Here is a 12,257-nt window from a genome sequence, read left to right as displayed (position 1 = left end):
GTTTCCCAGCTCCTGTTCGGGAAAGCGTTAACACTGCATGCCAAGGAAACTAAAAACGTCTGTTTTTCTGCACCTCAAAATGCTGTCGGTACTCCTTCAGGCTTTTCGTTTTGCCAGGCAGAGCGAACAGAAATGATGAATTCTTTGATGATTGGCTCACACCCACTCTGGGAGATTGGCCAAGAAACTATTGAATTATATCTAAATACAATCACATGAACTATTGAGTTATAGAATTGTTGGAGTGAATTGACAGTGCTAATGCGAACTTTCGAAATGATCATTAACATGAATTGGCACGCGCTCTCCTCGTCCTTTTTAATCTGTCAGTGCTCTTCATCTTCTGCTTCGATTCCAAAACCAATGCCTCCTTCAAGGTCGCCGATTTCTCCAGTGTGGCCTGTAATAACTTTGATGGGTGAGAGGAGAGAAGTAACTGAGAGAGTGAAAGAAAGAGAGCCAGGACGAAAGATATAAAAAAACGTAAATCATTGCAAAAAGAGAGAACCAAGGAAAGAGAACAAAATAGAGGAAAACATGGAAATAAAATGAAGAAAGTGAGAAATAGGAGAGACAGTGAGACAAAGGTATGAAATAAAAAGGTAGAAACAAAGATAAAATGTTAAATGGAACGAAAAAAACAATAAATGGGTTTATTATGACCAGCTATATAATAACACTATTGTAGCAGCAGGTAGGTAATATTGTTTGAAACCACCTAAATTCAGCCCACTTATAGAGACCATACATCTTCGACACACGCGAACACACGGAGAAATCGTCAAGGCTGTCAGCCCCCTCCCCCCCACAAAAAAAAGAAAAGTGGTCCACCAGTTTTTTCTCATCATTTCTCTCCGCCTCATTGAGTAGGTGCACCGAATACGCAGCACGAAACCTTGCTCTTCCACTCAGTGTACCGTAACCGCTTGAATTTACAGCTTGACGAGGTTGTATCAATATAGGTAGGTGTAAATCGGCTTCTTTGTAATCCCTGAGAACGCGGGGCAGTAATTGGCAGACTAAGTTGCTGCGAACTATTGACGTGTCACCGTGTTGCTCACGCCAATCAGCATTTAATAAATGATGCCCACCGCTAACCGCATTAGCCCACCTAACTATATTAAACCGCCGAACAATTTGTTTGCATTGCCGACTGACATGGTCTGACAGCGCTGAAGTACTTCCGCACTTCGCTAAAAAGCTAGCAATGCGCGCAGGTGACAGTTGAAGTACTTACATACACTTCGCTAGAAAGCTAGCAAAGCAGGAGCAATGGCCGCAGGAGATCACGGGCTCAGTAACAACACTTCGCAACACCACTATTTACGGAGCGTCCTAATTCTCGCCAGACGTTTACGTGCACAAAGAGTGCAACATTTATTTAATTCGTCGACTTCGCAAATCGCGACAACCGAAATGAGGTACTCGGAAGCAAAGACTATTTCACCTTTGACAAAACACCACATGCAGACGGGAACAACAGAAAATAACTCAAGGCACAGTGCTGATGCACCGCATTTTAACATCTCAATCTACAAAACACAGTAGTTCCAACAGCAACCCGCACATACGCACATGCACTTTTAGCAGGCTGCCATCTTTCCTTCCTCCGTGTCTTTGCCAGTGATGATGATGACGGTAGTGACCATTTTTTTGTTACAGTGTTCTAAACTGTACCTTTGTAGCGGGCGGGCATTACGTAATAATAAATAAATATTACAGTAAAACAAAAAAGTTGAAAAACGGCAAACGGGCACTTTTATTTTTTTTTACTGCTTGCGGCATGGTATGCGTGATTAGTTAGAATGCTCACGTCTAGTTCGTACCTTCTGCCGCTAGTCCCGTAACCTACGAGCGGCGTGGCTCTAGTCAGCACCTGTTCACTCAACTTCAGTGATTGTGGTGATATTTTGGCCAACAGAGCCCTCATATTGCATATTTTTTATGCAAAATACTTCAAAATACATACACTAAAAGTCATTCAGAAACGTAGGTTGCCCTACGCAATTCTACAGGTTTCCACGTTTTTCAACCAGTCTGCAATAAATACTTAACCTGTTCACTCGACCAGCCATCTAAGCAAAGGTATAGTTACATACGCGTATATTCCATGAGTAAATCACAGAATCAACAAAATGCAGGCCTTCTTATTCCAATGCCATCCGCAAAGTAGCAAAAAGACAGGTTATGTAGGTGGCGCCACCAACGGCGAGCGGTTGAACGAGAGCGGAGACACGCGCTCCCGTAGAAGCCCCGCCATCTGAGCAAATCAGAAGTAAAGTAGGTCATGCCTGCTAGGCCTACTTCCAGCACGTTTCGAGCAGGCTCTCGTCACCCGGCATTTGTTTCCGATTTGCCAACTCTGAGCAGATTTCCCCCCGTCTTCTTGGCTGCAAGGAAAGATCAACAGGAAAGTATGTTTCTGAATATGCGCCATGGTATTGTTTGTGTAGCGTTCATAGCTGAAAGTTAACGTGTTGTACGCAGGCAGTGTTGCCGACTATGCCTTCAGTGTTTCGTGGTGAACAATGAAGGCATAGTCCAAATATACCCGTGTTTGCAAATATACCTGTGCGTCGCGGTATTGCTTGTGTAGCGTTAGTAGCTGCTGTAGTTGGTGTACTTCGCGGGCTGGGATGTGAATGAAATCATACTTTGAGTGTTTCATGTGTTAGTCACAAAGATGTGTGTGTAGTGCACGTGCCAAGCTCTTAATCACGAAAGTCTTTTTTCCTTGTTACTTTGTAGTGTCGTACTGGTGTTATAATGTCACAGTTTATTTCCCACAGTCATGTTCGGAAAAAGGTCCGTTGTGAGTTTGACAGTCTGTTTGAAGATTTAGCAGAGTGTGACTCTCTAGCGTCACATGCATGGGTTCATGGCGGCCCAGACACGGTTGCATATCTACACCAACCAATAGCAAAGTTATATATATATATATATATATATATATATATATATATATATATATATATATATATATATATATATATACATTATTTTCAACATGAAAATAGACCTAAGGTCAAAGAAAAAACAACAGGGGGAATATAATCACAGCGCACAAAATATTACTAAATAGGCCACTTGCACTTACAAATTTATTACAAATGTAAAGCTTTAAGTATCAGACTTCTATATAGCTGCCCCCTCCCCCTGGACACAATCTTGTATCCGCCTTTGACAATTGTCATCTGAGAGGAAATCTGGGACGTTAAACCCTACATATCAATCAAATCTGAGAGGAAATCAGGCTGTTGACCAAATCAGGCTATTAGCTTGATTGATTTTTTAAGTTGGTGTCACTTTTTGTCTCTCAATCAATTATTGCTTTCACTTTCTCAAAGGTGCTGTGCAAAACGTTCGCCCTGCAAATGAATTCACCATAGAGGCAGCCGTTCGAGAATGGTTGCGTCATGCCCCAGGAAGGCACAGGAATGCAGCAAATGGTAATAAAGTTGCTATGCATTTTGCAGTAAGCTTAAAGGGCAACTCACTAGGCCCCATACCGAATTTCGGTTAGACAGTGGAAGTTGTTGGGTGTCCGATGAGAAACATTTTTCCGCAAAAATTTTTCAAATCGGTTCATCACGAGCGGAGAAAATAGGTTTTTTGAAGCGGTGGGGAACGAGGATGAGAGGAGGCGAGCTCGAAACCTTTGCCGCTCCTCGTCGTAACCTTCGTAGGCCAAATCTCTTCGCCACCCTCTCCAGCATTTGAGCATGAGGTGACGTGCGCACGACGTGCCCAAACAAGTCCAACCCCCGAGCACGCGAGCAGCGTTGCTTTGTTGACCAGCGTTATTTTGTGGTGTTCTGCCTGTTTCTGCGGGATGGTTTGGAAACGCTGGCGTAGACGCGGTACAGTAGATGAGCACAATGAGTGCGCGAACGCGTAGGAGCGTTCCACGGTGGTCGGCTGCTCAATGCGCTGACCATGGGGACACGAACGCATGCGAAACGCTGGCACATTAGCCCCGCATCTCGTAGATTTTCATGAAAAAAAAATGAAATTTTTATTGCGTCTCATTATTTATTTCAAGTATTATTAGCCCGTTAAAGCAACAAATACATAAACTACGCATGTTGTGTTAAAGAATTTTTGCCATGTCACGTGGTATACTGTTTACAGCGTCAGAACAATGTCGTCTACGTAGAGGACCAACGTCATTGCATTGCCGTCTACGTAGGGCCATTTCTATGCCCACGTCATGCCCTCATTCTCTAGGCGTGAGCCGGCAGAGGGGAGGGGAGCAGCGTTCATCTTGAAAGTTGACCCATGTCCGCGGCGCGTAGCGTTGCAAATTTTGGCAGACGTGATCATGAACGCCTCCTCTACGCATTGCGCTTGTCAGCTCAAAATTGTCAAACCTGCTGAGTGGCCCTTCAAAGGAACTGACAGCTAATTTCTACAGTGCCCAGTTTTTTTCAGTTGCTATGAAAGCTCGTTGGTCTCAGTATCCCGTCAGTGTGATGTAATTGAAAATCGCTGTAAAAAATTTTGTATCTGCTGTGTGGATTAGTTCGTGCTTGGTAAACGAGCTAGAAACAGTGATGTGTGAGCATGATAACGGTCATATGCCAGCATTTGTGTAAGCTAATAGGCTATATCAGTAGTACTGCTCATCCAGTGGAGGCACTTATTTATGGTAAAACTAGTATACAGCTTTTTGAATCTCACATAAAGACTACAGTATATGTAATCCCTCTTGAGTTTGCCTACGAAAGCACTCTAGTGCATCTTCATGCAATCTCGGACATGCTCTGATGTATTGTTGATCCATTTATTGGTTATGTTTCTCATCATACTTGGACTTTAAGACGCCTCTGAGAAATTCTGAGCAAGATGAATGTTATCTGATAGCTTTATGAAACAATGTGGCAGACAATTACGCATACGCTGGATACTCAAGTTTGTATCCAGTGTAGCTTTTATCTGCTGCACTGTTGTACGAGAATATCTCTTTCTTTTGTAGTAGGATGTTTTGAAACTGACATTTACAATGAAGCACAAATTAGTGAAATGTCTTTGTATGTATAAGATACTCGTAAGACGCGAGGACATTTCAAAGTGCTTTTTAGGTTCTAGAACTAGCTATACTTACATATGCTGAAATGAGTAACATCGTTATTACTAATGTATGCATTAGTCATCTGCATTTGCTGTGTTTCTGAAGTAGGCATCATCTTTCTCCATTCTTCTGTGTGTTCAGGAGTGGAGCATCACAATTTAAGCCAAGCATTTTTTTCTCATGATAATATAGAGTATCAGTACTGCTAGTGTAGTTTTGCTTGGAATGTCTTATCGTATTTCTTTTCACTGTTTTTGGGTAGCTCATACTGATTCTCTTTTTTCTTGTATTCTTAGGATCAGCTGGTTGTGATGAGTAGCCATGGTGCATTATGAAGCTTCCAAGGGGACCTTCTTTTCAATAGGAACTTCGTTGAAGATTTTCGTGCAGCAATTTTTCATTCACATCACTTGAAGCATTCAAAGCGACTTTCATTGAACTTTTGTACATTCTCATAACTTCGAAACATCCAAGGGGAACTTCGTCGAAGATTTTTGGTCAGCAATTTTTATTCTTATCGCTTTGAAGCGTTCAAGGCGAACTTCATTGTATACGTTTGTACAGTAATTTTTCATTCGCATAACCTTAGGTTTTTAAGGGGAACTTCGTTGAGCAACTTTTCATTCACATCACTTCAAAGCGAACTTCATTGAACTTCTGTACATTGTCATAACTTTGAAACTTTGAAGGGGAACTTCGTTGAACAATTTTGGTCAGCAATTTTTTATTCACATCTCTTCGAAGCGTTCAAGGTGAACTTTATTGAAGACTTTTGTATAGTAATTTTTCATTCACATAACTTTGAATGCTTTGAAGTGATGTGAATGAAAATTTGCTCAATGAAGTTCCCCTCGAAAGCTTAAAGTTATGTGAATGAAAAATTGGTGACTTGGTGTCGCGTGTGGTATGGCTTCAACCGGGCGACATGTACGATGTCAGTTTCTTGGAACCATGGCCAGAAGATGTGAGGCGTGATATCACGTACGTAACGTTGCTAAAGGGCGTCAAAGTGGATTTCATTGAATTTTTGTACATTCTCATAATTTTGAAACTTTCAAGGGGAACTTCGTCAAAGATTTTTGGTCGGCAATTTTTGATTCACATCACTTCGAAGCGTTCAAGGCGAACTTCATTGAATAATTTTGTACTATTTTTTCAATCACATACCTTGACTTACATTCAAAGACCGATTTAATTTTATGTTCCATAAGTGTGTTTGAAAACAGTGTGCTGTCTGCTGCAATTAATCTCTAAGGTTTTAAGAACCCAGCATAAACATGCAGGTTAGACGGCAGCTTGTGCTTGATGATAAAGTCAGGTTGTTTGGGTTTTCTTTAGCAAATATTGCTAAAATTTTGTGAATGAGAACTTTTTCTATGCACATCCTCAGGCTTCCTGCGTGTGTAGTTCTGTGTACCAGACGCCTACGCTCCCACTGCTGTCTGGCTCTTAGCTGGTGTGGTATACTTATAAAAAGCATCAACGCCGTGAAACTGGCCTTATTAAGTTTGATGTCTGACAGTAATCCGGCCAGCTTTACGTCTTTGATGCTTTAAAGCATGTAGTTGGTGTGTTAGAGCTGCAGTCCCATGGCAGTCTTGCTAATTGCTGCTCGGCTGTACTTTATGGTGTTCGATACCCACTATAAAGTACAGCCGAGCAGCTACGAGCAAGACTGCCATGGAACTACTGGTCCAGCACACCTATTACATGCGGTAAGTGTGAACAGTGCACGAAAAAAGCTCTTATTTAAAAAATGGCAATGTCTGTGTATATCTATTAAATGTCCATTCAGTGTCCATGTGCAACGTACCTGCAACCTTACTCGGACGAGCATTTTATAGTTGCGGGTACATCTAATCTTCGTAATTTGGATTTCTATGGATATCTAAGAGACGTTTACAATGTCCACGAAAAACATACCATAGATGTCGATACAATATTTGTGGTTCACTGAAGCAGACACATGGAAAAATGTTTTTTATGTGTTATCGTTTCTATTCTTTATATTTTTCGAATATAAAAAGCTCCCCCTGTATGTTTTTCCATTACTGCATATTGTATGCCATGTTCCCGCAAATATCATTTCTACTCCCGCAAGCGAATGTGAAAAAGTGAAAGAGAACCTGGTTAGTGCTAGTGGACAATTTTCGAGACTACTGCGGTATGGTCTCCCTCCCAAGGCTACCTGGCTAGCTTAGCGAAACTCGTCGTAACAATTTGCATCTCGTTTAGCGAATGTATCTGAGCTATGCACTGATACACACTGAGCAGCGAGCACAAGCGTGCAAGCAGACGATGCTTATCGCGTCTGCTGCTCAGGCACAGCAGTTCGGCCGTGGTTCTGTAGGTGGCACTGTCACGACATTCGCTGACAATTCGAAGGGTGACAATCGTGGCGCACAAAGGAGCCGTTTCCCCTCCTGTCTATTCTTCCTCCGTGATAACGGTACAAATTTCATGGAGCAAAGGCAGCGACACTTAGCCGTCGTTTCGGCTACGAGAGCATTGGAAAGAACGACCCGAGACACCAACTGACGACAGGACGCATATGCGCACCACAGCACGCGTCTCGTCACTGGATAGCACGTTGATTAGCGGTCGCGTGGTCTTCGCAACCAATGAGGCCGACGCCGGAATTTCTGTAAAACGATCTTTTTAACGCTGTCGCGTTCCTATATATTGTTACGGGTGAGAGATGTTTATTGTACAGGCGGGATGATATATGGTTGCAGAAGTCAGGTCTGGCACAGAACACATTCACTTCTTTTTCTCTATACCCCACTTCAACGAAAGTCCCGTATCAATTCCCCCGTTGCAGACGATGCCCACTGGGCGACTTGGGGTCGAGTGTGGTATGGCTTCAACCAGGCGACATGTACGACGTCAGTTTCTTGGAGCGATGGCCAGAAGATGTGAGGCATGATATCACGTACGTAACGTCGCTAAAGCGTGACAAAACAGGGAGTTTTAGAATAGCGCACTGCGAGCCCTTGCGGTGCGGTCGCTGCCACTTCGCGTGCGTCGTAACGCGATTCGGCGTTCACGTTTACGGACCGCACGCAAAAAATCCGAAATTGCGTGCGGTAATGGCGGCCCGCATGGGGCCCGAAAGCGCTGGTTTCGAGATTACGGGTGATGATGGCGGCCCGCATCAACGCCTCCTAGATTTACCGTGCCTGCCAGATGAGCGCGAAACGCCGTTCAACTATGACAGCGCTGCCTACGTAGCGGTAAGGGTCTTTGTACTTGGCCTTTGAGATCGGAAGTTTCAGCGTTTGCTACTAATTTCAGAGCATGCCTTGTATTAAAAAAGTTGCTTGCTGAATGGCGGCATCACTTACGTAGGATTAATTATAATCACGTTTATGACTTTTTAAACCTTTTACGTTATTTTTGTTGCATATAAGCTATAAAACGTAAAAAAACCTATTTGAAGACACTTCTACCTGAGTGGCGCCACCACCGTAATTCCAACTACCGCCGCTTTCGAAATGACCGCCGATAATCCGGCAGGCACGGAAAATCTAGGAGGCGTTGCCCACATGTGGCCCGCAAGCGCTGGTTTCGAGGCTACGGTGTCGCTGCGATCATGCGTTCCGGTTCGCAGCAGGGCAAACGCTATACTAAAACTCATATGGTGCCCGCTACGCCCGCAACGCCCACAGCGCTTGCAAACGGTATTCTAAAACTCCCTAATGACGAAGAGACCTGTATAGCGGGCCAAAAACTTTTGATACAAACCACACTTGCGATATGGAGTCCTCATCCACACCATATCACCTTCGCTGTACGGTTATTTTGATGTCGCTTATCGTAGCAAGCCATTGAACGGTCTTGGGCTGCGAAAGTACGGAGACGCGCGACGCGCCGTGCCTCCTCTGCGCGACAGAGTGTCTCTGCAAGTGATGGGTTTTCTTGCTCTGGAAACGGAAAAATTTTGTCGAGGGTAGTACTTGGCTCACGGATGTAGAGAAGGTAAAACGGGCTAAAGCCGGTGGTCTCTTGCAGCGCAGTGCTGTAGGCGTAGTTCATAAACGGTGAAACTTCGTCCCAGTTTTTATGCCTGGAATCAACGTACATAGCGACACACCAGCATGTTAATGAGCGTTCTGTTGACATGCTCAGTCAAACCGTTGGTCTGTGGATGGTATGAAATGGCGTGGCGAAACTAGGAAGCAGACCAGTGATTCAACTCTTCCACGACGTCAGCTACAAACTGCCGGCCACCGTCGCTGATGATGGCACGAGGGGGACCATGCGGGAGGAGGATGTAGCGTTGCAGGAAGTCACAAACGTAATCTGCTGTTGCGGCAGAGATTGCTGTGGTTTCAGCATACCGAGTGAGGTGGTCTACACAGACTTTAATCCAGCGGTTCCTAGTGATAGATCGTGGAAAAAAGCCCATCAAGTCAATACCGACGACCTCAGAGAGAAAACATGGAGGCGGTATGAGATGGAGAAATCCTCTTGTACCATTGAAAATGCACATAGCTGGTCACGTATTTAGCTGTGGCCTGACGCACGCGGGGCCTGTAGAAACGTTTCAATGTGCGGTGATAGGTCTTGGCAAAGCCCATATGTCCAGATGTTGGATCGTCGTGCATAGCTTGCAGCGCGCCGGGTCGCAATACTTTGGGGACAACCAAAAGTAGGCGGGCTCCCTTTGCAGCGAACTTTCGCTTGTAAAAAATCTCATCGTGCACGACAAATGGGCTCTGATGCAGCTTATGGACGGCAGATTAGAAAAAAGGAGCCAAACCACAGTATTGAGGTTGTTCTGTTTGGAACGCTTCCAAATCTGGAAAACGTGAGTCAAGAGCAGCCAGACAGTCGTCTAAATTGTCGGCGTCGCATTCAGTCATGGGAAGGGGAAGTCGCGATAGGCGGTCAGCGTCCGTGTGACGGCGGCCACTCTTGAAGCAAACATCAAAGTAATATTCTTGCGAACGGATCGCCCATCGTGCAAGAAGACCGGTTGGATCTCGTAGACCAATGAGACAACAAAGTGAGTGGTGGTCTGTGATGACAGAGAATCGACGTCTATAGATGCGCGGGCGAAACTTGTGCACGGCAAAGACAGCTGCCAGACATTCTTGCTCTGTAACAGTGTTATTACTCAAAGAATGACTCGCGTAGGCTATGACATGTTCAGCGGTGCCGTGACGCTGAACCAATACTGCACCAATACCGATTCCGCTTGCGTCACTGTGAACCTCAGTTGGGGCTGATGCGTCAAAATGACAAAGAATAGGCCCAGAAGTGAGCAGAAGCTTCAGTTGCTAAACCTATGACTCGCACTCTTTCGTCCACTTGAAGGGTACGTCTTTGTTGAGCAGATGAGTAAGAGGCTTAGCAACATCGGCGAAGCTATGAAGAAAGCGCCGGAAATAAGAACACAGGCCTGGGGAGGTTCTGAGTTCTCGTAGCGAGCGTGGTTGAGGGAAAGTGCTGACTGCGGTGACTTTGTTGGGATCAGGCCAAATGCCATGTTTGTCTACGAGGCGGCCAAGAACTGGAGTTTTACGATCACCAAAATGGCACTTTTTGGAATTCAAGCTAAGTGCTGCTTTCTCAAGGCACGTGAGAACAATATCGAGTTGACGATTGTGTTCTTCAAACGTGCGGCCAAAGATTACAACGTCATCAAGATAGCAAAGACATACTTCCCATTTTAAGCCACGAAGAACTGTGTCCATACAGCGCTCAAACGTGGCTGGAGCGTTACATGGACCAAATGGCATCACGTTAAATTCAAATAAACCATCTGGAGTTATAAAAGCCGTTTTTTATTCATCGGCAGAGTGCATAGGAATTTGCCAATATGCCAATCTGAAGTCTACGGATGAAAAATACGAAGCAGAGTGCAAACAATCAATAACGTAGTCGATGCGAGGAAGCTGATATACGTCTTTTTTTTTAACTGAGTTGAGCCTCTTGTAATCTACACAGAATCTCCAAGACCACTCTTCTTTTTAAAGACGATAGTCTTTTTTGGGGACCTTCGACGCAAAAATCTTGGTCTGCCTGCCTGTCTGTGCATTTGTCTGTTTGACCACTCTTAACGGCATCGAGTACTTGGAACGGCCGACCCCATCCGCAGCGCCCACCAATGTTGCTCAAGGTTGAGCGTTCATGCTTGTGTAATTGTCAATTAAAAGCATTTATTGTACATGTCTGGGGCACCATAACAACGCGTATATAATCTACATGTGCATCTTTTGCTAGAAAAGGCATACATAAGTAATTTTAAGGACCGTAGCGCTTATCACGCTGTGCTGACCATGCAACGCTTGCACGGAAAGGCGAGTGTTTCCAACGCTTTGCTCAGACGAGATGGTGGTGGCACCTGCCCGTTGCCTTGCGTTCTACACCTTAACACCTCTTAGATGGGCGCACACCCGTCTCAAAGCCACGCGCTTTTTAAAAAAAAAACTGCCAGATGGCGCTCATGTCTCACGTTTGACGTGACTTGATGCGCTCGTTCGCCGCAGCTGCACGTTCGCCGCAGCTGCACTCTAACGCAGCGCCTCCGCAATACCATTCACCAATTTTCTTGCGCAGAACATCAAATAAATGTCTTGTTCACTCTCTCCACGCGAAAGACTATCGTCTTTCGACGTCATTTGCAGATTAAATGCACATACAGGGCCAATTTTTTTACAAGTGTAACTGGTGCTGCCCTGGAGCTAAACGACTCTTGTATAACTTTCTTAGACAGCATTTTTCCACTTGCGCAGCAATAACTTTACGCTCCAACGGAGCTGCTCTGTATTGTCTATGACGAATGGGATGGGTGGAACTAGTATCAATCGCATGACGAGTGCGTGAAGGTGGTGCAGAAATTCTGTGGTTATTGAGTGCAAAATCCAAAACGTATGCATGATTGGAGAGGATCTGAACTAACGCTTGTCTGTTCTCTGGCGATAGCGACTTATTAACCATATTCATTAGTATGTCATCACTAAAACAAGTCACATCAGACGCACTTTCCTTTCTTCCTGTCATTGCTAATGACTACAATGTTAAAGTTGCTCCTGGCGTCGAATCCAAACGCAGCCAGCCTCATTACACCAGGCAGTACAATTGGCTCGAAAGAGGAGTTGACCACCAATACCAAGGCTTTGCCACTACTTGCAGGAATTACGCAATGCGGCACAACCGCATCTTTCTTCTCACAGCATAG

The 12,257-nt window shown here is 44.6% G+C and overlaps 1 long non-coding RNA gene across 1 annotated transcript; it reads left to right on the top strand.

The window, feature by feature from the left end:
* The first annotated feature begins 2,305 nt into the window (after positions 1–2,305).
* Positions 2,306–5,679, top strand: LOC142803548 (uncharacterized). Its single transcript, XR_012894162.1, has 3 exons — positions 2,306–2,414; positions 3,348–3,449; positions 5,368–5,679. It is a non-coding gene; the product is annotated as an uncharacterized LOC142803548 (long non-coding RNA).
* The last annotated feature ends 6,578 nt before the right edge of the window (positions 5,680–12,257 follow it).

Source organism: Rhipicephalus microplus, chromosome 3, assembly GCF_043290135.1.
Source record: "Rhipicephalus microplus isolate Deutch F79 chromosome 3, USDA_Rmic, whole genome shotgun sequence".
In the NCBI taxonomy this organism is placed as follows: domain Eukaryota; kingdom Metazoa; phylum Arthropoda; class Arachnida; order Ixodida; family Ixodidae; genus Rhipicephalus; species Rhipicephalus microplus.
Note: the sequence above shows the minus strand (reverse complement) of the source record. Positions and strands in the feature narration are given on the sequence as shown.